Below are 24,551 nucleotides of genomic sequence, written 5' to 3' on the forward strand. Positions count from 1 at the left end.
ATCAATCAATCAATCAATCAAATCAAATCAAATCAATCAATCAATAATAAACATGAAAAACTTAAATGTCTAAACAATTCACATAATTTTTACATTTTTACTTTTCTGTGAAGAACCAATGCTTAAAGTAAACTTTTACAGCAATACCCACTTATTTTACTGATCTACATTACTGTAACCGAAATGTGTAAAATGTGGAATTTACAGGCTATTTGTGATCGAAAATATTGAAGGTCAGTGTTTTTATTTTATTGAAGGATGCCTCCTTGTCTGACTCAAGTTTAAATTGATAAGGTGAAATTGAAGCCATGATGTCATGAAGCCATGAACACTAGATAAGCCGTAATAATGGTGATGGGCGTTTCCTTTCTATCATATGTGGTATGCAGTAGACAAATCACAAAAGTTATCAGACCAATTGCTGCCGATTAGCATAACTAGAGAAGCGGTCTGGGACTTGTTGAGCAAAAAGGTAAAAAAAAAAAATGCATATCATAAAACTTTTCGTTGATGTGAAGCTTCATTGATGCATGCATGGAGGCTGAGAGCTTTCCTGTAAGATGTTTTGAACTTCTGTTTAGAATTGTCATCAGCTGGAGCAGTGTTTGGAAACCCCCAAAAGAGGGTGGCAACACTGTTTTAAATGGATTATGGAGAGTTTTTGTGTTTGAATGTCAAATACTTGTGTAAAAGCTGTTGATGTTTCAAGATGTGTTTCAAATGTGTGAGAAAAACATGTTCTTCTAATTCTGTGTCTGTTATTAGACATTTATCCTACTTGGTGGAAAATAAAATGTCTCTCACCTAAAAAAATGAACTTTCCTGACCTGTTCTCTTCAACTGCGCACACGCATGCATCGGTGAATGCTGTGCATCTCTTCATTATAAAGATATAAAATTATAAAGATATAAGATTATAAAATGCATCTTCATATGTTTGCTGTAAGCCATGTAATTTCCAAAAAAAGCAGTTTCTATGTTTCATTTAGTTCATGATTGTACTGTGTATTTATCATGGTTTTTATGTAATTTCAAAATACTGCTTTCACTTTCTGCCACTATTTAAATGAGTGTTAATTTAATTATGTTATATATATATAAAACATAATTATTATATGTGTGTGTATTTGAAGAAAAGAAAAAAAAAGTTCATGTTACCATCAATAGCGAATTATGTTGCCTTCATTTTAATAGCACATAATGCCATTTGACGATGAGGGTAAAAGGCAATGGCTCACAACACTGGATTTTAAGTTTAATGGGAAATGCTTTAGATTTGAATAAGATCTTTTGGGATTAACCATTGCTGTATAGTTAGGGGGAGAGTTAACAATGTTACGACAGTTGTTTTACAGTTGTACAAGGAGGGCTGGGTGATTCAATCGAGGTGATATTCATATGCTTTTTTTGTCAATTAAACCAATTCTAGTAATTCCCCAGCATGTGTTTAGATGAAGCATGCTTTACTACATGGGGTTGAAGTAAACTGATGTGATTTAATTAGTTGATAGTGACACTGAGATAATCATTCTGTGATTATGATAGCTGTTTGCGTTGCATTACTCAATAAACTTTGGCTGTAGTAAAAGCTGCACATTAATTTACAACATTTAATAATGTATTTACAAAATCACCTCCTAACTACAGTCATGAAATTAGTATATGAGCAATGGTGATTCATTGAAAGCAGTTAAAATCTTCTATTTATTCAGTAACTGCTATTTTCCCAAGGGGAGTTCCTGGGTTTCTTTGTGTGTATTTGAATAGGTTTGTGGGTTTCCACAAGAGCGCCCTCTGGCCTTTGTAGGAGTCTTTCTATAAATCACACCATGCTTCCTTAAGATGTGCACGACAATCACAATGTTGCTTAATTGCATTTGGAGTTTGAAAAAGTGCAAGTATTAACATGTACAACAACATTCGAATGCTATGACCTGGGGTGCAAAGTGAACAAAGTGGCCCTTTATGCTGTCCTGCAGAGATTAGCTCCAACTACAATAATACACTTGACGACTTGTTGATTCAAATTATGATGCAAATTGTCCAAAACCTCTCTGATGTAATTTCTGTAGTTGCAAAATGAATCTCTTACTTCTCTTAATATGAAATAAATGGGCACAGTGTTGTTGTGTCTCTGAGCACTCAACAGAACTCCAGCAATTTAAGCTGTGACTAATCTAAAAGCCTCTGATTGGCCGTTGCATTCATAAGCTTGCAGATGTGTGTGTGCTTAGTATTCTTTTCTTGGTGTTCTGAAGAAGAATTAAGCAACTAGAACATCTCATAATGTACCAGAAACTTGCAGCACTCAGAAATGTCCTGCTCAAGTCATCAGCTCATAGTCAAGGCTTAAATTGATATGGTAAAACTGACAGACTGAATCTTACAGAGCTAAAATGACATAATTTCATACATTATAATAGAGAGTTGGTTTCCAATAAACTGAGCCATCTGACCAATCAGAGCAGAGAGTGCTCTCAGTAACTTTTTAATGGTCATTAAAAAGAGTACACGTTTGCACAAATGCTTTTAGATTCCTTGAGAAATTAATTGACTTAAAAAAAGAAGCAAGCAAAGTAAAATAAAAGTGTTTTTGACGTTGGATGCATGAAGGAGACCTCCAAAGCAAAATTAAAATGTAAAATATGCTGGGTTCCACACATTTACTTCATGTTGTCCAAAACACAATAAGTGGGACAATTAGGTTACTCCCCAAAAAAACTCAAGAGTTGTGCTAATTTGCAGGTTGAACAAGCAAAACAAACAAAAAAAAAGTTTTGAGTGTAGGTGTCACAGTCACCAGCGACCTAGCCCATACTGATTGCTGGAAAACTACAAATCGGCTGGTATATGGACTACAAGATCCAGTCATGCAACACACACACACACACCTGCTCCAAGTCTCCATTAATTACACTCCCACAGCTGATGCTGCTCATGGACTGATTACACCACACATATATGAATCACTTTGAGACTCTCATTTCTAAATCTTGTTATACTAAACTGTGAACATTACCAAGCGCTTTTCTTGCCTTCTGTGTTTTTGATCCTTGCTTTGTTTTGTTTGTTTTACCCTGTCTGCTCGCTGCCTTTTGACCATCTGCTTGTTGAATCACTACGACTCTGGGTTGCCCGTATACATCCGTTTGCTCCTGTGTTGACTGTTGCTTGCGTGACCATCCTGCTAATAATCCCTGCATTTGGATCTGCACCCCTGTTGTCAGCTTCACGTCACATTACAGTAGACATTACATTAAAAACTGCATAACATAAACTAAATTTGACCAGAAATAGACTTTGACAATTTTTGTTCATCATTAATTTCTTGTCAGTGTCTAATTAAAATTTTTATAATCAAGTACTATTGCTTCGTAAACACAACACACTGTTAAATCTCCTTTTCCTCTCTAGGTGTCCTTCACCTTTTGATTTTTCCTCCTCACTCCAGTTTCAATCGCTTTTTACTGGCATGGCCATCCCATAATGCACTTCTACACCTCCAGGCCTGCAGGCTCCTCCGGGTTCAGGCCGCCTTTGGCAGTTCTGAGCAAAACGGCAAAGAGCAGACAGGAGAAGTAGGCGGCGTGTGAGTGTGTGTGTGTATATGTGTGTATGTGTGTGTTCCCCAGCTGGTGTGTTAATTGATGGTGGAGTGCTGAGCTGCCAGATGGAGTTGGGAAGGTGCAAATTGATTCCTTGCATTCGTCTTCATTAAGGCGGCAGACTCAGGGGCCTGGGTGTACTGGGCTTTGTAGAGGGAGAATGAAAGACGAGTGTGTGTAAATGTGCGTTTGCTTTTGAACTCTTTTTTCGGGCCACAGATGGACTTTTAAAACATTGGTTTTCTTGATTGTACTTCTGTTTGTGTTCGTTAAAGAGGAACAAGATGCACTTGAGTTTGTCTGGTTGGTCGGAGGACAGTGATTTGGAGAAGGAAAACAGGATTCTGCTCATCTGTCTTGTAATGCTGCTGGCTTTGGATTAAAGCAAGAACTACTGTTAGCTTTTATTATACTTCCAAACTGGAGTTTCATACTTTTTGAAACTATATGGGTCCATATCTAAAACGCATTTTTAGGACAGCTACATTCATTTATTCATTTCCCTTTGGCTTAGTCCGTTTATCTATCTGGGGTTGCCACAGTGAAATTTACCATCAACTTATCCAGCATATGTTATACACAGTGGATTCCCTTCCAGCTGCAACCCAGTTCTAGGAAACATCCTTACACTCTCATTCACACACCATGGCCAATATAGTTTATCCAATTGACCTATATAGCAAGTCATTGGACTGTGGGGATAAGCGGAGCACCTGGAGGAAATCCACGCCAACACAGGAAGAACATGCAAACTCCACACAGAAATGCCAACTGACCTAGCCAGGACTCGAACCAGTGACCTTCCTGAGCTAACTGCTGAGCCACTGTGTTGTCCCCAGACAGCTACATGATGAGTATATTAACATATGCCCAACATAGGCTGGTTGTGTATGTGCACTGTTAGACATTTTATTGTATTTTTGTGGTAACTTACTGACAGTTTGCCAGTTGCCAGCAAGTTAGCACAACTGCCCCTTTACAGTAACTTACCTGTAAATATGTTTTACAGTAGCAGGGCCCTACCACAGTTTCATTTTACCATTTTAAAATGCCCTTTACCACAATTTTATTCTACAGTATGATATTTTTACAGTAGTTATTGTAATTTACTTTTTACTTTATTACAAATGTAACAAATTTCTAACAGGTGAATAATTTATTCAATAATGGTCTCAGTTTTGTCCTCAGCCACAGTAGCAGTACTTGATTACTTTGATTACAGTGGAATACCGAAAATTCCTAATATTTAGTAAGTTACTGTAAAAGTTTTAAAATGGCCAATATAGTGCACATTACTGTAGTGAACTGTAAAGAATGTATGCAGTATTTTACTGGGCTTTTTCTGCAGTAAATAACTAAAAGTGTGTCAACATCTAATGGTACAGTGCTCAGTAAATATAAGTACACCCCTCACAACTTCTTCATCTTTTAATTTCATATTTTAATAGGAAGCTATACAATATTATATTTGTGCATTTACATTAGATAAGTCAACTGAAGCCAAATCTGGAGCTTATTTAACTCAATAACTTACGATAATGGTCCAAAAACTAGTACGCCCAAATGTATATGTTATAGAAAAATACAAATTAAAAAAAAGAGGAAAAATCACGAGAAGGAAAGAAAAGGTTGTAATGAAGGTTGTAATTTTTTTTCAATATTCTGCTTGAATTTAATTGTATTATCGTTTAATTTCTAAATATGTTTGGTGACTAAAATATAATTTTAATAAATATATCTGTTTAATAAGTCTGTTTATATACATATATATCTGTTTATATGTCTGTATATATATATATATATATATATATATATATATATATATATATATATATATATATATATATATATAGTGTGTGTGTGTGTGTGTGTTTTACTGTACATAAATTTAAGTATAAGTTTTACATTTTAAAGATAAGAGAAAATGTCAGTGATGTAGACTAAAACAAGTAAATATTAAAAGAAAAACATTCAGAAATTAAAAATTCTTCCTTAAAAAAAAGAAAAACACAAAATAAAATAATAAATACTGTATTATACAGTAAATAATACTAAAGTAACACCAAACAATGCCTAGGAGACATATATGAAATAAAACAAAACAAATTCAAGCACGTTTCCAACTTCAAATGTTTCTACAGAAGCAGAAAAAAAATCAACAACAAAATAAAACAACAACAAAGCTATTAGATAAATAATCACAATTAATTCAGTTTTTTAGAATACAAAAGGTTGCTGGTTTGTGCCTCGGCATTTATGTGTGGAGTTTAATCTATTTTGCATGTTCTCCTCGTGATTGCGTGGGTTTCCTCCGAGTGCTTCGGTTTCCCCACAATCCAAAGACATGTCCTACAGGTGAATTGGGTATGTTAAATTGGCCGTAGTGTATGTGTGTGAATGAGAGTGTATGGATGTTTCCCAGTGATGGGTTGCAGCTGGAAGGTCATCTGCTGTGTAGAACATATGCTGGATAAGTTGGCGGTTCATTCCGCTGTGGCGACCTCAGATTAGTGAAGGGACTAAGCCAAAAGGAAAATGAATAAATGAAAATCATGTGTATTGAATAACTTTGACATCCCTTTAAAAATGACTAATTTCATAAAGATTAAAAGGCAAATATGGGCTGATTATTGAATTATTTTTTCAACTTTTAAGGCCTTTGCTGTTCTTGGTTTAAAACACTCTGATAAACAGCTTAATTAATGAAGAAGCAACTTAATCAATAACTTAATTAAACACACATGAAGGCTTTTACATCCCATGTATTTCTAAAGAAGGATTTAGAGGTGAGGCCGATGCAAAACACATGAGCAGTGCAGAAGGAATACGTTATTACCTTTGGTTTGCTGGATGACAGCAAAAAGATATTTTTAAGTTGATTCACAGCACATTCAGAGGATTGCAAGTGGCGCTGAGAGACGGGTATAGCAGGCCTTTTGCTTACTCTCTTGACAAGATGGCAATAGAGGGGTCAAAACAGTTTCTTATTGGTCCCTCCCTCGCTCTCTCCATTGCTTCTGCGGGGATTGTAAGGAGCTTACAGTGTGTTATTTTGCTGGATGCTTGCGTTCGTCTCAAACCCCTGGAGAGGGCTACATTGTCTCTCCAAATAAAGTATGTGTTTATCTGATTCAGCCATCTCTTCAGCATGGCTTTGTGTGCTGGTAAGTGGGCTTTCCAGTTTACAAACTCAACTTTTACAAAAAGGCCAGGCCTGTCAAGACTTTGCAAACTATACAGATACAGAAACTAAACTATACAGATGCCATGTTAGGAAGGATTCACAAATTGATGCTTACCGTATAAGTGTTTGTTTTGGAGGAATCTACTGAAAGCATGGAATAACTAAAAATACTGGACTCTACTTTTCAATGGTTTAGTGTCAGAAAAAGATACTTTTATCAGCAAGGATGCAATAAATAGATCAAGTGTGATATGTTTTTTTCTTGAAAGAAAATATGGTTGTAATTATGTAAGAATTTGTATTGTGCTATGGTAAGAAACAATAATAATGATTATTTTAATGGTTGAAAATGTTTAATTTCAAACTCTGTAAAAAGTGATTAGTTGACTACTTAAAAGAGAGCAAACTCATTACCTAATAATTATTATGTGATTAAACTACGTGCATAATTATAAAAGGCAATGGGTTTATTGACTTTTTATAAAATAAAATCTACTTTTCATTGAGTTTACTTTTGCCTCCAGCTGTACAGAAGCATTCATAATGTTACAAAGGTTTTATGTTGAAGTAAATAATTGCTTTATTTAAAATAATACATGTAATAATTGCTCCAATAGTTACTGCTCAACTTCTGTACTCTACGGGGTCAGAAGTTAATAATTACGGTGGCCGAGAAAGCTTACGATGCTGCACAATGGAAATGTTTCAAGGAGACCTTAAAACATGACAGACACGGCTATATAATTTATGGTTATTTAGGTGAATAAATAAAAAAGAAACAGGATGTTAATATACACAAATAAAAAAACTCACCTTTCAAAGATCAACAAATTCACTGAGCAATATTCATGGCACAGCAGTGTCCATCATGTTTTAGGGCACCCTTGAAACATTTATATTGCGTTCCATTCTTATTGCAAGTGTTGTGAGAAAATGTAAGCGTTTTTGAAATGTGTTTGCGTTGTGATAAAATGCAGCGTGTTTTTTCATTTGTTAGCAATGTGGGAAAATGCAGAACATATGCTGTCAAACAGATAAAAATCTTTTCTAAATTTGCTGGCGTTTTTGTAATTGCATGTCTTTTCTTAAATTGCAGCACATTAAGCTTTCTCATTCTGCCTTCAATTGATTAAAAGAGATAAACAGACCTTTATAACTTTACAAAAGAGTTATACCTCTTTAAATGACTACAGTTGTCAGAATGTCACATTTAATAATACTGCAATGATTACTGCTTAACTACTTTTTTATTCTATTGTTGGATTCATTAGGTTGATTGTTCAAGTTTATTTTAAAGAAAGTAATACTTTAAGCATGTTGAGTTAAATTTCATGAAAGTGAAAATCCAACATTTAAGAATGTTACAAGTTTTAGAAGTCAAATAAATGCTGATTGTTTGTATTTATCAAATATCTTTTGATAAATTCCTGTAAATAATAAAATAGATAATAAAAAATTTAAGCAAACTTTTTATAAGAAACAGTTTTACCCTATCAGCATTTCTGTTTTTCTAGATTATATACCACTTTCGACCTGGGCAACTTAAAATTCAGAATTTTCATCCCATGAATAAAGTATGTTTTAAAACATATTAAAGTAAAATGTGAATATATTAGGTTATATATTTTGAATTTTGTACAATGTTTGTACACATTCACCACAGAGTGCCAACAGTCTTTGAGTTGCCACAATTTGCATAAACAATTGTCATGGCTTTTTTGCCTAATCAAAGAGCAAAAATTAGTCACTCCAGAAATGAAAGCTGCCACTAGCATAATGGAGCTCCATGAGGTCCAATCAACACAACACTTTTAGTGCTTCACATGCAGCTCTCAATGACTGAATTATCACAAAGAGAGAGTGAAGAATGAGAGAAACACACACTCTAAAAAACGCTGGGTTGGTTTTTTAACCCAATTGCTGGGTTGAGACTGCTGGGTAACAATTTTGGGTTGATTTAACCCTATTTGGGTTGAAAATCGGTCTTGATCTATAACCCAGCAGTGCTGGGTTGGGAACAACGACGTGAAAAAGCACGCACGTGACGTCAACGTCCAGACAGGCAGGACATCAGCGTGACCAACCGCCATTTTCTCTGTGCCGTCTTTAGAGGGAAGCAAGCAAAATTCTGTCTGAAGAGTAAGTTATTCGGTGTGTATTTAACAATGGTCATACGAGATAACACGTTAAGTTTACTGTATAATACATATATATGCTTTTTTTATCTAACGACTAAAAAGAGACGGCCGTGCTTCGCCCTTGTCGTCTTGACGAGAAAGCGCGCGCCAACATCGTCGTCTGAAGGAGCTTGGAAAAGATAAGGTAAACATTTTAATATTACTTTTGTATATGTTAAAGCTATTGTGTTGGATATGGTTTTGATACAGTGTTCACTTAAGTTATGGGTTAAAATCGGTCTTGATCTGTAACCCAGCAGTGCTGGGTTGGAAACGCATACGTGAAAGAGCGCGCACGTGACGTCACCGTCCAGGCAAGCAGGGACATCAGCGTGAGCAACCGCCATTTTCTCTGCCGTCTTTAAAGGGAAGCAAGCGAAATTCTGTCTGAAAGGTAAGTTATTCGGTGTGTATTTACCAATGTTCATACGAGATAACACATTTAGTTTCCTGTATAATACATATATACGCTTTTTTTTACCTAACGACTAAAAAGAGACGGCCGTGCTTCGCCTCACAGACGACCTTGTCGTCTTGACGAGAAAGGGCGCGCCAACATCGTCGTCAGAAGGAGCTTGGAAAAGATAAGGTGAACATTTTAATATTACTTTTGTATATGTTAAAGCTATTGTGTTTGTACAGGTTCACTTAAATAATTTTGTCAGCATATCCACGTACATTCCCGCTCTGCTTGTAAGGTAACGTTACATTTCGCTGAACTTAAGGGCTGTCAAAATTAAGTTAATTGTTTAGTGGATGCAACGTGACCGCCAGTACGTTATTTAAAACACTTCATCTAACCTTACTTAAAACGCAGAGACTGCACAATTTGCTCTGTGTGTGTGTGTGTGTGTGTGTGTGTGTGTGTGTGTGTGTGTGTGAACCCCTACAGTGTCGAGATATATCCAGCTGCAAGCCCGCAGAACCACACACGTTTTAGGCACACACAATCGAGGACACACAATTTATGGTTTCCCATTTCATTATGGTTTCCCATTTCAGTCATTATTATTATTATTACATCACGATCATTTTAAGATCTCTGCAGTTTCTGAACTCGAATTATGTAAATAAAAATAATTGGTTAAAGACACTTATGACTTTATTCATGTGTTCATATACAAAGAAAACATAGACCGTCTATTTGTTGGATTAAGTGTAATAAACTTATTCAATATCTTACTATAATCATACTTGATTAAAATCACTTTATTGTAAAATATAAAAAGCAAACAATAATATGTCACTTTAAAATAAATTAGCCTACTATAGTTAATAATTTAAACAATATATATATAGTTATAAACTGATTATCATAACTGATTATCTGATTATAATTATAAGTTAATATATAGACTATCTTTTACTAAACTGTCACAGCTGTTTTATATATATATATATATATATATATATATATATATATATATATATATATATACACACACACTTATTTTTTATTATTAATAGTTAATTTGTTCCTATTACTACATTTTGGTTTTAAAAACAATTTTTTGCTTACTATAAATTACTACAGTATTAAATGTGGGAAATCATTAATTAAAAGATTATTAGAAAGTTAAGCAAACAAACACTATTGAATCGCTTGAGTAAAATATTAATATAGTGTTATACATTTGGTACATGTAAAGATTTTTATTACATATAATGTATTATTGCCTATATTAACTTGCTATTATTTCCTTTATCATAAATTAATCCATTATATAAATTAAACCTGTCCAAATTAGATCGTTCAGCAAGGCCAGCAAACGAGTATCTGCTATATTATTGTCAGATAATAATGACTCATCAGATATAATGAATGATTAAAAACTGTTCAGTCTATTATATTGAATGGCGATCGGAAACAATGCTCCCCTTCAGCCGTCTCGATTGCAATATTTGTGAAATAAAGTAAACGCTATTGTTTATTGTGTACAATATTTATTCATCATATATATCAAAATATATCGATGACGATGTTCAAAAAGACGTTAATCACATTAACATCCGTCGTAACCATATATGGTTTGCCTAGATTGTGTGTGCCTAAAACGTGTGGTTCTGCGGGCCTGCAGCTGGATACTATTGACTGTGTCTGTGCGTTTGCTAACGTTAGTCAGTCTTTCTGTGACTGATACAGCAGAACCCCCTCTTTCACTGCTGGAGAAAAGCTGAACGTTAAATTTAATTTCTGCTTCTCTCACTTTCCCCTTTGACCTGCTGTCGTGAGGTTTGTTATCCGGCTGTTACAGCCATTACGTGTGGATTTAAGGCATTTAAATTAGTTGCGTTTTGAATGTTTCTTTCATGATCCCGTTTTACATGTTATATCAAATAATTCGATTAATGTCATTGCGTCATCGCGCTATCCACATTTCCTCCACAGTTTCATGTTAATTTTGGGTGTTTCGTTTTTAGTTTTTCAACTTTAACTGCAGTTTGTCACTTTCACCTTTATTCTGGAACATTTCATCCTTATCACTCGTGACATGAGATATTGGATGCAACTATGAACTGCTTTAAGTGCTGTTTTAATGGAAGTTTATACCGCATGATCAATGGAAGAAAAAAACCCTCCTTTCAACATTTCACAATGCAGGTGTCTGTGGTCTGCACTGACTTGGTAACTTAATTTACTACTAACATGTTATTTCTTAAATCCTGTAAATGGTTTGATGCAGGCGGGAATCCCTGAGCTCAGTTCAGGCTAAAAAAGAGTTGAAACTAAGCATGTTCGACAGCTGTTTCTTAAACACCACACCAAGAACAGTTAGAATCATTTAGGAGCTTTTCCTTTTTAATAAAATGCATTTTGAATGACACATTATCTTTTTCTATGTAGGTAATGGCAGCAAGTACTGTGATTAGTGATCTTTCTGAGGTGTAAACTGTAAAACAGTTGTATTTTTACTGTTGTGCTCCTTAAATTTATTCAATTAATTTTTTTAGGTCATTTTTGTAATAATGCATAAGTGTTTCATTCAGCTTCTCTTTTTTTTCTTTTTCTTTTTTGGTCAGAACATACTTAAAGTATTTCCTTCTATGCTTCTACAGCTGTTCATTGAATAGCAAATGTTATTCATTTACTAAGAGCATATTACATTCTACAGACATCATTTGACTTATCTTTAATTAATCCTGTACGTATGGTTAGTTTAATGCAGATGGGAATGTCTGAGCTCAGACTAAATCCAACCTAATCATCTTCGATCCCCAAAAAGAAAAGTTTGACTTCCATCTTTTGTGACACCCTGGATAATTATGATCACTTAGGAGTATTTTTGTGATAAAGTGACTTGTGGCTGAGGTTATCTTTTTTACTTTATTAATATTTTGCTAAAATGCTTTTATCTGTTGGTTATTTCAGATGGATGAATACGTAAAAAACAAATTAATAGAATGGAATCTTGCAGAGTTGATCCCCAAATTTGAAGGTATGTAATAATATTTTACTTGGTTCATTGTAATCATTAGGGCTGCTCTGTCTAAAGATTTGTTTGTTTGACTTGTGATGTTCATTTGAAGAATTATTTGAATAATTACACATTTATTTATAAACCATTTAAATCATAATTAGTCTTTAATTGTCCACATTGCCTATTTTACAAGGCAAATATACATAGTTTTGGATTGGGCAGAAAGCCCATCCTGTTACTTACAGTATTTACAAAGTGCAGTGTTGTTTTTATTGTGAGTGCACACAGAAATGTAGTGTCTTCACATATCTTCAAAGGCTGTATTACTGTTATCTAAATGACCAAACATGGCAAAGAATTTAAAGAGCAAGTTACCACAAAGGTGCTGATATGCTTTCACACTCTGCACAGACATTTCCATTGTGCACATATTTCTACAGTAGCATTAGATTGAGCAGCCATGTAAAGTTGCTACTATATTGCAGATGTTAAGCCGTAGCTTATTTGAGGCCGATAAGAGCATTCGAAAATTCTGCCTGATGTAGCTACTACTGCATAGATCAGCTGTTAACAATCTGCATGACTTCACCAATGTGGATTTTTTTTTTCTGCAACTAAAACATTTTGATCGACTAAAGGTTAATCAATTGTTAGGGGCAGCCCTAGTAATCAGTAGCCACTTCAACACTTTAAACTACTGAGAGATTAAAAAACAAATGGCAATTTGTCCTTGGCTGTTTAATTTTTTTAATTTGCTGTTCATGCAACCAGTGGCTTTCTGTTATTTACTTTTTTGCCACAGAAAGTTAAATAGATCTAACTTCCTGTTGGGTTTGAGATTCCGCTCCAAGAGACTTTTTTTTGTTGATTTTGGCTTGTTTGAGGTGTGTGCCAACTTTCGTATGCATGCGTGATTCGTAGCTCGTTAATCGAAGTAATCAAATGTTTACAGTCTTTAAATCTTTGGCTCAAAGTCAAGTCACTTTCATTTCAGTGGAATTTTATACGATACAGATCAAAACAGCTTTATATTGATAGTGAATGCAGCAAACTATATGGCTTGTAAGTTTACCATGAATTGATTTAGCACTGGGTACCAGTTAGGAATTATTTTCTTTAAATGAGAACGCCACTTCCAACTTTTGTATTTTTTAGTTGTATGAGACAAAAATACTTTTGGACAGTAATTAATTTTTTGAAGCAATATTTGTTTTACACAAAGCTGATTGTACATGAACAATTACTGTTTATGGTTATCTGCATAAAATACTTTTATGTTCTGCATATTTTGTCTTACAGCTGAGAAGATTGATCAAGAAACCCTCCTTCTTTTAGATGATGTCACACTGACTTCTCTTATCCCTATTATTGGACTTCGTTTAAAATTCAAGAAGTACCTCAAGAACGTGCTTGATGTAAGTAAAAGGTATTAGGTGTACACAACATGGGGTATATTTGCTTTAAATGCAAAAGGTCTTTGGGATCTGACGTCAGAGCATTTTTTTCACATTTGAGAGTTGCACATCATGTCTATTCTACATCCACATACTTTCAGTGTGCTCAAGCTGGATGTAATCGCACATTCAGTATTATTAGATCATTTAGAAGACACCTACTGCAGCATGCTAATGAAATTGGCAATGAAATGGAGGAAGCCCCTTTGGTTGAGCCTGATAACTATTCATCAGATTCAGTTTTAGAGGCTGTTGAACAGAGTGATGAGGAGCATGATGACATTTCTGATGAACAATGTGATGAGTTTCAGGAGGAAAATATAAGAGACAGGGTAGCATTGTTTTTAGCAAAATTAAGGTCAAATTCCTCCCAGACATTGAGTGCTGTTAATTGTGTGGTAGAGCACACATCTAGCCTTGTCAGTGATGTTGTTGGATCCCTACAAAGAAAAACAGCCTCTTTTTTAAGAGACATAGGCCACCTTGACAGTCCTGAGAGCCAGAGTTTTTTAGAAAATTTTGCAGTGGCAGCTCAACCATTTCAGGGCTTTGAGTCAGAGTACAAGCAAAAGCAGTACTTTACACAGTCTGGATGCTTTGTTCATCCAAAAGAAGTGCCTTTCCCTGGTGTCTCATACACCCAAAAGAGAGACACATTGACGGGGATTGTAAAACAAGTGGCAGTCCAAGATACGTTTCAGCTAATTCCTTTAAGGCCTTTGCTAAAGCTGGTTTTAGAAAGTCCAGGGACAATAGACAAGATCTTTGAATGCCAAAATCAAGAGAGCACTGCACTGCAAGATTTTAGAGACGGCACAATCTTCAAATCCAGTGAACTGTTTTCCAAAGAGTTATCCATTCCTCTTGTACTGTACAACGATGAATGTGAGATGGTAAACCCACTTGGATCAAAAACTTCAGTTCACAAGCTAGGCTTTGTTTATTTTACTCTTAAATGCTTGCGACCTGAGTTTCTCTCCAGCCTAAACTCTCACTTCTTGTTGGCAGTGTACAAGACAGATGACATAAAAACTTATGGAATAAATGCTGTCTTAGATCCAATTGTGTCTGAGATTAAGGATCTGGAATTGGAAGGAGTTCAGGTTGACACAAAACATTTCAAGGGTACTATTAAAGCAAGCGTTGCACAGGTTTGTGGGGATAACCTGGGTCTTAATTCCATCCTAGGCTACACAGAAAGTTTCTCAGGGAAAACTGTATGTCGATGGTGTCGCGTTCATAAAGAGGTTTTGAGAGAACAGACAGTTGAGGACCTGTCAGTGATGCGCAACAGGATAAACTATCACTCTGATTTACTTCAGAATAACCCAACTGAAACTGGCATTAAAAGAGCGTGTTCGCTCAATAAACTGCAGTTCTACCATGTAACTGACAATGTAACTCCTGATGTCATGCATGACATTTTGGAAGGAGTTGGAGGTTACGAAATCAAGCTTGTTCTTAATTCTCTGATTGAACAAAAACTCTTAACACTCGATCAACTGAATAATAGACTTACAAGCTTTGATTATGGTTTTTCTGATAGTCGCAATAAGCCATCTGTTATCAAGCCTCAGGATCTTAAAAATCCGGATGGGGCCATGAGACAAACAGCAGCACAGATGTGGTGCCTTCTAAGGTTGCTCCCTCTTATGATAGGGGATTTGATTCCAGAAGGCGAGAGACACTGGGAACTAATACTTTCATTACTTAGCTGTATGGAGTTGATTTTCTCTCCAGCCTTAACTGCAGAGGCAGTTACATTTTTGCAGCATTTGATTGAGGAACACCATAGTCTGTTTTTGGAGCTTTATCCAGACAGGCATTTGAAGCCAAAGCACCACTTCATGCTTCATTATCCTGGGGCCATCAGGAAACTTGGACCGTTGGTTCATTTCTGGTCCATGCGTTTTGAGGCAAAACATGGATTTTTCAAAAGACTAAGTCATGTAACCTGCAATTTTCGGAACATTTGTAAAACACAGGCTTTCCGACATCAGATGATGTTGTGCTACACCCTGATGTCTGAGAAAATGTTCTCACATGACTTTGAAGTTGGTCCAGGATACACCACACTCCTGGCATCTATAGACGATTTTGAAAAAGTGAAACATGGATTTGAGGGAATCCCTTTGTTCTCAGAAGTCTATTTACCATCTTGGATTAAGTACAAGGGAGCAACCTATAGGCCAGGAATGACACTTTTTGTATCTCACTCTGCTGATGGTGAGCCCCAGTTTGCAACCATTAGGAATGTTGTGCTCTTTGACTCCAAGGTCAAATTCGTTGTGAAAAAATGGGACACAGTTGGATTTGACAGGCATTATTTTGCCTTCTCTGTGTCTCCTTCTTCTGTGCTTGATTCGGTGGACATTCACACTGTTGAAGATCATCACCCCCTTCATGTTGTAATGTCCTTACAGGACGATGAGAACCACCGTTACATTTCGCTGCGATACAGGCTATTCTAGGAGGGGGCGGGAGGGCGTTGTTGAAGATGGGTTTTTGGTGTTGGGTGGGTGGATGGGGTTATGGTAGCAGGGTGATCAAAAACAACATTAGCCCATGATTGTGTACACCTAATACTAAAAACTATCATGCACGTTTGAACATTTATACAAATATCAACAAATTTCATCAAAGTCATCATGGGGACATCGCAATACATGTAAGTTTTAATGAATGGCTTAGTTAAATTGAAATGTCATGTTAATCAAGTGTGAAGTTGATCAGCAATGCCATTATAAATAATTTATGTGATGACACTTATGGCTGCATGACATCAAAAAAAATTTACATTGCATTTTGCTTATCTTCAATACAAGCTGCAATATGAAAAAATACCTTACTTGAGTACCTTTCATATGGAAATGCTGTTTTATAAATTTAAATCTACAAGTGTTTAAAAATACATATCCAAGGAAATTCATATGCACGTCATTTTCTTTCTTTCATAGTGATTGGTGTTTTAAACTGAAATTCTGGACATAATTTGTACGTTCCTCTATCCATTATACCAGACTTGTCTTCTATGATGTTAATGTTAATCTACATTAACCTTGCACATTCTGGCATGTAACAATCGTGGATACAAGCATCACTGTATTGTTGCTGACACAATATATTTGGCAAGGTAAACCTATAGTAAAAATGCAATACAGACATGTGAATTGCTATTCATTTTTATTTATTAAAGGAATCAATCAAAGAGCCTGCAACTACAGTAACAGTACTAAGGGAGCAGCAGCAGGGTCCTGAGCAGCACAGAAGAACGGTGGAGCATGCAGCAGCATTTGTAAGGTTCCAGTCTGATAAACCATATATGTGTGTGTGTGTGTGTGTGTGTGTATACAGTGTTTCCTCTAGGATTTTTTCCAGCTGTGGCAACAAGCCTTTTTTTATTACACAGATCTACCCACTACCTATGGAGTTATTTCAATGACAGGTGTCGTAAGCGCAGTATTATAAGTCGGGATCGCATTTATGTAATAGCCTACGAGCATGCGAATCTCTGCTTGCGTGTCAATTTCCTCTGCTCGTGCACAAAACTTCTGTATGCCCCCTCAAATATAAGCCGCTTCAAGAGCGCGCAGGTCTTGTGCGCTCTCAAACAAATGGTGCTGAGTGTGATTTTAGTGCGTTTATGTAAGAGTGTGTCACTAACATTTATTAAATTTGCTAGAAATATTTATGAATGTCTCCAATAGACCTACAGAGTAGCATTAATGCTTCCTGAAGTAAAGTGAAACGAATATACGTCATGTTTGCTGGCCTCACGCAACAGTAGGTTCACGCTATTATAATTCACTTACCCTTTAATGTGTTTTGGTGCGATTATTACCAGCTATTAAAAAAATAAAATGTTTTGAGTGAGAAGCTGTGATGTAGCCATGGTGGGATGAATTTTGGTGTGGCGCCCCACCATGTAAGAATGAATGTAGCGGAAACCTTGTGTGTGTGTGTATATATATATATATATATATATATACACACACACACACACACACACACACACACACACATATATATATATATATATATATATATATATATATATATATATTTACATGCCATGATTTCTGCTACATACATTGTTCCATGGCGGGGCGCCACGCCACAATTCATCCCGCCACGGCTACATATTATAGCTTCTTACTCAAAACATTTTATTTTTTTAATAGCAGGTAATATTTACACTAAAACGTATTAAAGGGTAAGTGAATTATAACACTGTGAACCTTTTGTAACCATAGTAGAGCTGTGCAACATTTGTTTACCCTTTAAGGTGACGTGCTGACTGAGTGGCTGACAGATGTGTGAGGCCAGCAAACACGACGTATAGCCGTTTCACTTTATTTCAGGACGAATCAACATTTATCAAACACATTTAATTTTATATTTATTTTTAAATGTTTTTTTTTTTAGAATGTAAGAGACATCCTTACAGCAACATCCTGTGGCAGCAGTATTGTGGATGCCATTGAAAAAAGCAACTGCATTTCGCTTAAAGAAAGACAATCGATGGTTCGTATCTTGGTTTCACATCTAATTGAGCGCTTTGGAGAAAAGTAAGTACAAATTTAAGTAATGTATTTAATGCTAAAAATATTGTTTGAGAAATTAAATGTGTACATATGTAGTATCTTTTAAAAAAATCAGAATATTGTTTCTTTTAGTCCAAGTGGAGCAACAAAAGTCACCTTGGCTTCGTCAATAGTCGAACAATTTCCATGCCTTAAGGATTGCCAGGGTAAAGGCTATGTGAGTACAGTGTCAAAGACAGATTATTATTTTTTTCTGTATCTCACAATCTGATTACTTATTACAAATCTGATTAAGAATCTTACATTTCTCTGTATTTTCTTATTTAACTACCATGTTACAAGTACATACTTGTTAACAATAATTACAAATTAAAATTTAAATGGAAAATAATAAGTACTTAAGTCATGCAAGAAGTAAATAATAAAGAAAATCAAAAAGCACATTACAAACAATAATAACAGGGTGCTTTAATTTGTAATGTCCTTCAACCATTTCAGACTTTATGGAGCCCGATTTTATGGGCTGTTTGAGGGTTTTTCTATTTGTGCATTTATGTACTTCAACACAACTAATGTCACTGTTACCTTAGTTCTGGAACTCTGGGTAAATTGGTCCAGTGTGAATTTCTAATTCTGTTTTTGTATTTTTTTTAACACAAGGAGGCATGGTTCAGTCCAGGTAGATTTCACAGACCTGCCACAGGCTTCCTTGAAGAGCGTCTTCGGAATGTGCGCAAAAAGATTAGAAGAGGAAGACAAAAGCCAGTTTGTTCAGACAACCCAAGAGACGGCAGTAATTTTACTTTTCCTGGTATGTGGGTACATATGTGTAGGGTTGGGTATCATTTAAAATTTTGACCCATTTAAAAGACCTAACTGTTTGATATGAATATGATCTCTATTTGCCAACATTAATTGCTGTATGTTTGTGATGTATGGTTCTTCTCACAACAGATTCGAATGTGGACTCGGAAAGAGCAACTCAAATGATAGAGTGGCTCAGAAATAATATCTGGCCAGCAAGTCAGGTCGAGCAGTACATGAAAGAAACAGCGATTCAAAGGGCAAAATGGATTCGTGACGATGGATCCAAAACGATAATGGAAATAGCCAAAGAGTATCCACGTCTTCTCGACACTCCAGGCATGGTGGGAAAATTTTTTAACTAAATTCATTGGCTAAGTACGTTTCATTTTGTTTTACAACTTTTGCCATGTTTGTCTTTGTTTTCTGCTTTTTAGATATCCCAGGATTTTTTAATTTTGAATCCAGACTGTGCTTCGAAACTCACAGAAAATTGGGTACCAGTGTTTAAGGATAAGATTCTTCAGGTTGCCAGCAAACAAAAACAAGCTCTTAATCTACTTCACGACATAGAAACAATGTCAGCAGGTAATAGGCATTCAGCAAACTGTTTATGAAATTAGTTACTTCCCCATCAATCCCAAAAAGGATAGATTGTGAATATTGCCCCTTAATATAAAAATGACTGTTAGTATTGACAATTTTCATTATCATTTTTAGTGTAGTATTTCTTAATAGTTAAGTATTTCTTAATTTTAGAAACTAATGTAATATACTGTATGTAGATTTATTTCAGTCACCTTTTGTTGCAGTTAATTTACATTTTTTGTACTTTGGGTGTTTTTTATTTTAAAGAGAGACAGAGTGACATCGCCATGCAACTCCTTCCTGTAATCCTTCCAACGCATGTGTACAAAATTGGAAGAAAAACGTTCAAACCCACTTTCCTAGAAACCAGGAAAGCCTTCATTGACATACAGCCTGTAAGTTAACAGCTACTGCTAAAACTACATGATGTAAAGCATTTATAATACGTTGTATGGGCCCTTTTCATAGAGAAATTATAATAACTGTAATTAACACTGCAGCGAGGATGTTTATTAAAAAACTGGAATTGAAAGAGAATAATGATTTATTCTTCCTTATTTGGTAAAGTCTTGGAAACTAATTTGGTTTGATTAGATTTTTTTTTTTACTTTTGTCATTAGACCAAATACAAAAATTATATTTTTCGTTATCTCCCAATTAACCCTATAAAGTTTTCAAAATGATGATGACTTCCACGTCTGAGATTCTTGTTAATGTGAAAAGGACCCATTGTATGTATTTATTGTTAAATGACAAATTAATGTTTTTTTTACATTATTTTAAAAATTTGAGAGATTTTTGTCCCTTTATTGATAGTGTCAGTAGCACTTTGAAGTAGGTTTGACGCAATTTTTTTCACTGGTTTATTGATGTGTCACAACACCGGTAATAATGGAGGGCTGTGGCTCAGTGCCAGCTTCCTTTTCATTTTTGTCTCCCTCTTCTTTCAAGAGGTGTGCTGATTGTGCTCTTCTACCCAGTATGATTACTGGTTCCTCCATTATCCTCTTGCTCTCCTTAATGTCAGTCTTAAAGGAGAAGTCAACTTTTCAGTTTCCAGAACAAAGATTTGCAGGTTATGTCATCTTGAATGTTAATGTATTTCTTTCTTCAGTCAGAATTTTTTTTTTTTTGTTTAGTTTAAACTTCAGAAATGTAGTTGAAATACAGCTTCAAATGATCCCTAATGTGGTTGTTAATGATCCCAGCTGAGTAGAAAGAGTCTTCTCTATCAAAATGATCAGTTTGTTTCATAAAAAGTTTTTTTTTTTTTTATGAAAATAATGATAGTTTAACTAGATGAGACCCTTCTTTCTCTGCTGGGATCAGTTACAACCGCATTTGGGAATGTTTAAAGCCACATTTAAATTGCATTTTGGTAATTCAAAATCGGTACACCATATCTATATCTTAAAATGATTTTCTCAAAAAACTTTTTTTTACAACTGAACAAAGAAAGGCATGAGCATTTTGCTCTGGGCGTGGACTTCTCCTTGAACACTGACATCACCGACTATTGCAGCAAGTCTACTTTAAAGCTTCAAAAAAATTATAAAGTGTCTGTAAAAAATAATCCATATTAATTGAGCAGTTAAGTATAAACAACATTTTCTGAAGAGACACAATAGCTTTTTAAAATAAACATTAACTTTAAACAGAATCTCAAGCATGTGTCCTTGACTGCTTTGTGAGACAAAAAGCATGCTTGTGCTTCTGCTTGTTCTCTGATCACAGCTGTATGTAATTAAAAGCCTACATTTTAGTTTGTTGATCATATAAAGCAATAAAGTCTCTTTAGAATATCTGAACAAAAATTTAAATGGATGTTCATTTCGTTAACCTAAGTGGTAGTTGCGTAGACAGGGATATGTACAGAAAATTCTTAGCTTTTATTACAAATTGGAGTTTGTATTGACAAAGGGTTGAGTAAATAAAGACAGAATTTGATGTTACATTAAGCTGACATTATATTAAAAAATAAAAGTAACATCGTAAAAGAACTGTGTTTTTGCATTGAGTCATCTGCACCCAGGCCAAAAAGTCGTGCCCTAATGCCAACACAATGCAAAAAATGCTTTTCTTACTTAGATTTTTCATCTTCTTTCTTGTCCAAATATATAAAAATTCTAAAATCAAGAATAATTTTCTAGACAAGCAAAACATACTGTCTTGTTTTAAGAAATAATGATAAATATAATAATAAATGATAAAATAATCTGTCAATGAGGTAAGCAAAATAATCTTGTTTTTCCTTATGACAGTATTATTTTGTTTACCCCTTTGGCAGATTATTTTGCTTGTTTTTAGGGAAAATTTCTCTTAATTTTGGCATATTATTGCTTTAAATGAGACATCATGTTTGCTTGTCTAGAAAATTCTTTTTGATTTTAGAATTTTTAAATATTATGACTAGAAAGGCGAAAAATTTAAGAAACTTTTTTGCAGTGTGTTAGCTGAACTTTTAGTTGGTTTAACTTTAACATTTTTAAGTTTTTAATGAATCTATACCATTATTTATTTATTTATTTATTTTTCAGATTGGGACCAATATGGCTGAGTACCTTCGTTCAAAAGAGTCCATTGAATCTCCTTACGTGCTCATGCTTGGAGACAACCACAACTTTCAAGCCTTTGCTATAATAAATGGCACAGCACTTGAGCAAAGCACATTACTTGCTGCAGTGGACATTTGCTTTAAAGCATTTTACATTTTTGACGTGAACTACCCCAAGCAGTGTTCCCTGGTGTGGCAGTTTCTACAGACTGTGGTGTATGGACTTCCTGGGGAGGAGACACCGGCAGTAAGAGTTCTGCGAGCATTCATTTTTGCTGAAAAACAGTAATAATACTGTAACCTTACCGCTTCCTTGGTTTTTGTGTACTTCAACTTGTACTCTGTTACTTCTACAGTCTACTCTGTTTCTTCTACTTCTATCAGTTACATTACTTCAGTTACTTGAATCGTACTGCGATTAATTGTATTGATGACCTATTGTGACATTTTTTGTCACATGGTATGTTAATGTGATGCATATAAATGTTTGTGCACGTTATGAAATGGTTCCATACTTTAAATGTTTTTTCTTAGAAGTAAGTTTGACTTCAGTCAGTTTTATGCACTTTCATTATTCTAAATATTTTTCCTCTACAATGCAGTTAGATTGCAACTTTTTTTACGGATGTTTGCACATGATTGTAAAAGTTATGAAATATTTACCTATTTAAAATTTTCTATTTTAAATTGTTTTCTTTTTTCCTAACCTAAACTTTTTTTTTTCCTTTGGTGCCTTTTTATTATTATTAATTCTACATTACGTTCTTTCTACATTAAAGTTGATGATTTATATATGTTAGGATATGTAGATGTTTGTGTACACATTTGTATTTTTCAGTGAATCTTCTGTCAAGATGTTTTTTTTCATTATTCTGCATTTATTTTTCCTCTACTCTGCACTTACATTGCAATTAATTCTTACAGATGATTGATGCAAATGTTATGAAAAGTTTTTATATTTCAAATCTTTCTTTTTCTTAAGTTATTTGTCTGACTTAAGTCAGTGTTTTTGTTAAGCAGTTTGATACATTTTCTTAAAAAAAATTTTAATGCTAAGGTGAATATGTTTTAAATACAGATGGACACATTTTTACATGTTTTGTCAAATAAAATTCTATTTCTGAAGTATGTATCACTGTGAATTGTTTTTATTTTAGTAATTTTAATCACTAAAGTTTCTAGATTAAATTTCCTACCCATTTTGGGTTACTTTCAACCCAGCAGTGTAGTTATTTTTAACCAATAGTTGGGTTAAAATCACAACCCAGCATGCTGGGTTAGACGTGTAACCCAACCTGCTGGGTCAAATTAACCCAGCGTTGGGTTTGTCCCTTTTTGACCCAGCGCTGGGTTACAAAATAACCCAAATTGGGTTGTTTTCAACCCAGCATTTTTTAGAGTGCATGGGGCTGGAGAAATGAAAGTCCAGAAAAAAAATCTGTAAATGCTATTAGAATCAGACGGACAAACAGTAAGATAGATAGATAGATAGATAGATGGATGGATGGATGGATGGATGGATGGATGGATGGATGGATGGATGGATGGATGGATGGATGGATGGATGGATGGATGGATGGATGGATGGATGGATGGACGGACAGAAAAAAGAACAAATGTAATCAGATAGACTGATGAATGTATAGATTTCATTCATTCATTCATTCATTCATTCATTCATTCATTCATTCATTCATTCATTCATTCATTCGTTCATTTGTTCGTTCATTCATTCATATACTGACACAGACATTCATCCACCCACCATACAGGTTGACCTTGTCCAGGTTTGTAGGCTCTGCACCTGCCTTCAACATGTGCATACATAACTGAACTTACAAGCTTCTGATTCAAGCTACAGACGGGGCCTCCAAAGAAATCTTATGTTTTGTTAAATAATATTTTGTCAATATTTATCTCTCTGGTGTTTCTAGTGGAAATACAAACAGAAAGTTGGGTGAAAGTACAGAAAAATGGACAGACAGATAGATGGATGAATGGACAAATAATTTTATAAAGAAAGATGGATGATGGCATAGAAAGATGGATAGACAGACAGGCATATAGATAGATAGATAGATAGATAGATAGATAGATAGATAGATAGATAGATAGATAGATAGATAGATAGATAGATAGATAGATAGATAGATAGATAGATAGATAGATAGATAGATAGATAGATAGATAGAGAGAGAGAGAATTATAAAATCTCTTTATTG

At 34.8% G+C, this 24,551-nt stretch overlaps 1 long non-coding RNA gene and 1 other non-coding gene across 4 annotated transcripts in view; both read left to right on the forward strand.

The window, feature by feature from the left end:
• Positions 1-24,551, forward strand: part of LOC147844700 (uncharacterized) — a 135,651-nt gene that overhangs the window by 79,661 nt on the left and 31,439 nt on the right. The window lies entirely within an intron of this gene.
• Positions 8,846-22,714, forward strand: si:dkey-21o22.2. The gene is made up of 14 exons (XR_015483097.1): positions 8,846-8,928; positions 9,030-9,111; positions 9,224-9,360; positions 9,463-9,555; positions 12,337-12,403; positions 13,685-13,800; positions 17,036-17,134; positions 18,265-18,407; positions 18,516-18,600; positions 19,044-19,194; positions 19,338-19,531; positions 19,625-19,775; positions 20,043-20,170; positions 22,313-22,714. It is a non-coding gene; the product is annotated as a si:dkey-21o22.2 (transcript).

The sequence above is a fragment of the Danio rerio genome, chromosome 4 (assembly GCF_052040795.2).
Source record: "Danio rerio strain M-AB ecotype USA chromosome 4, GRCz13ab, whole genome shotgun sequence".
NCBI classification, from domain to species: Eukaryota; Metazoa; Chordata; class Actinopteri; order Cypriniformes; family Danionidae; genus Danio; species Danio rerio.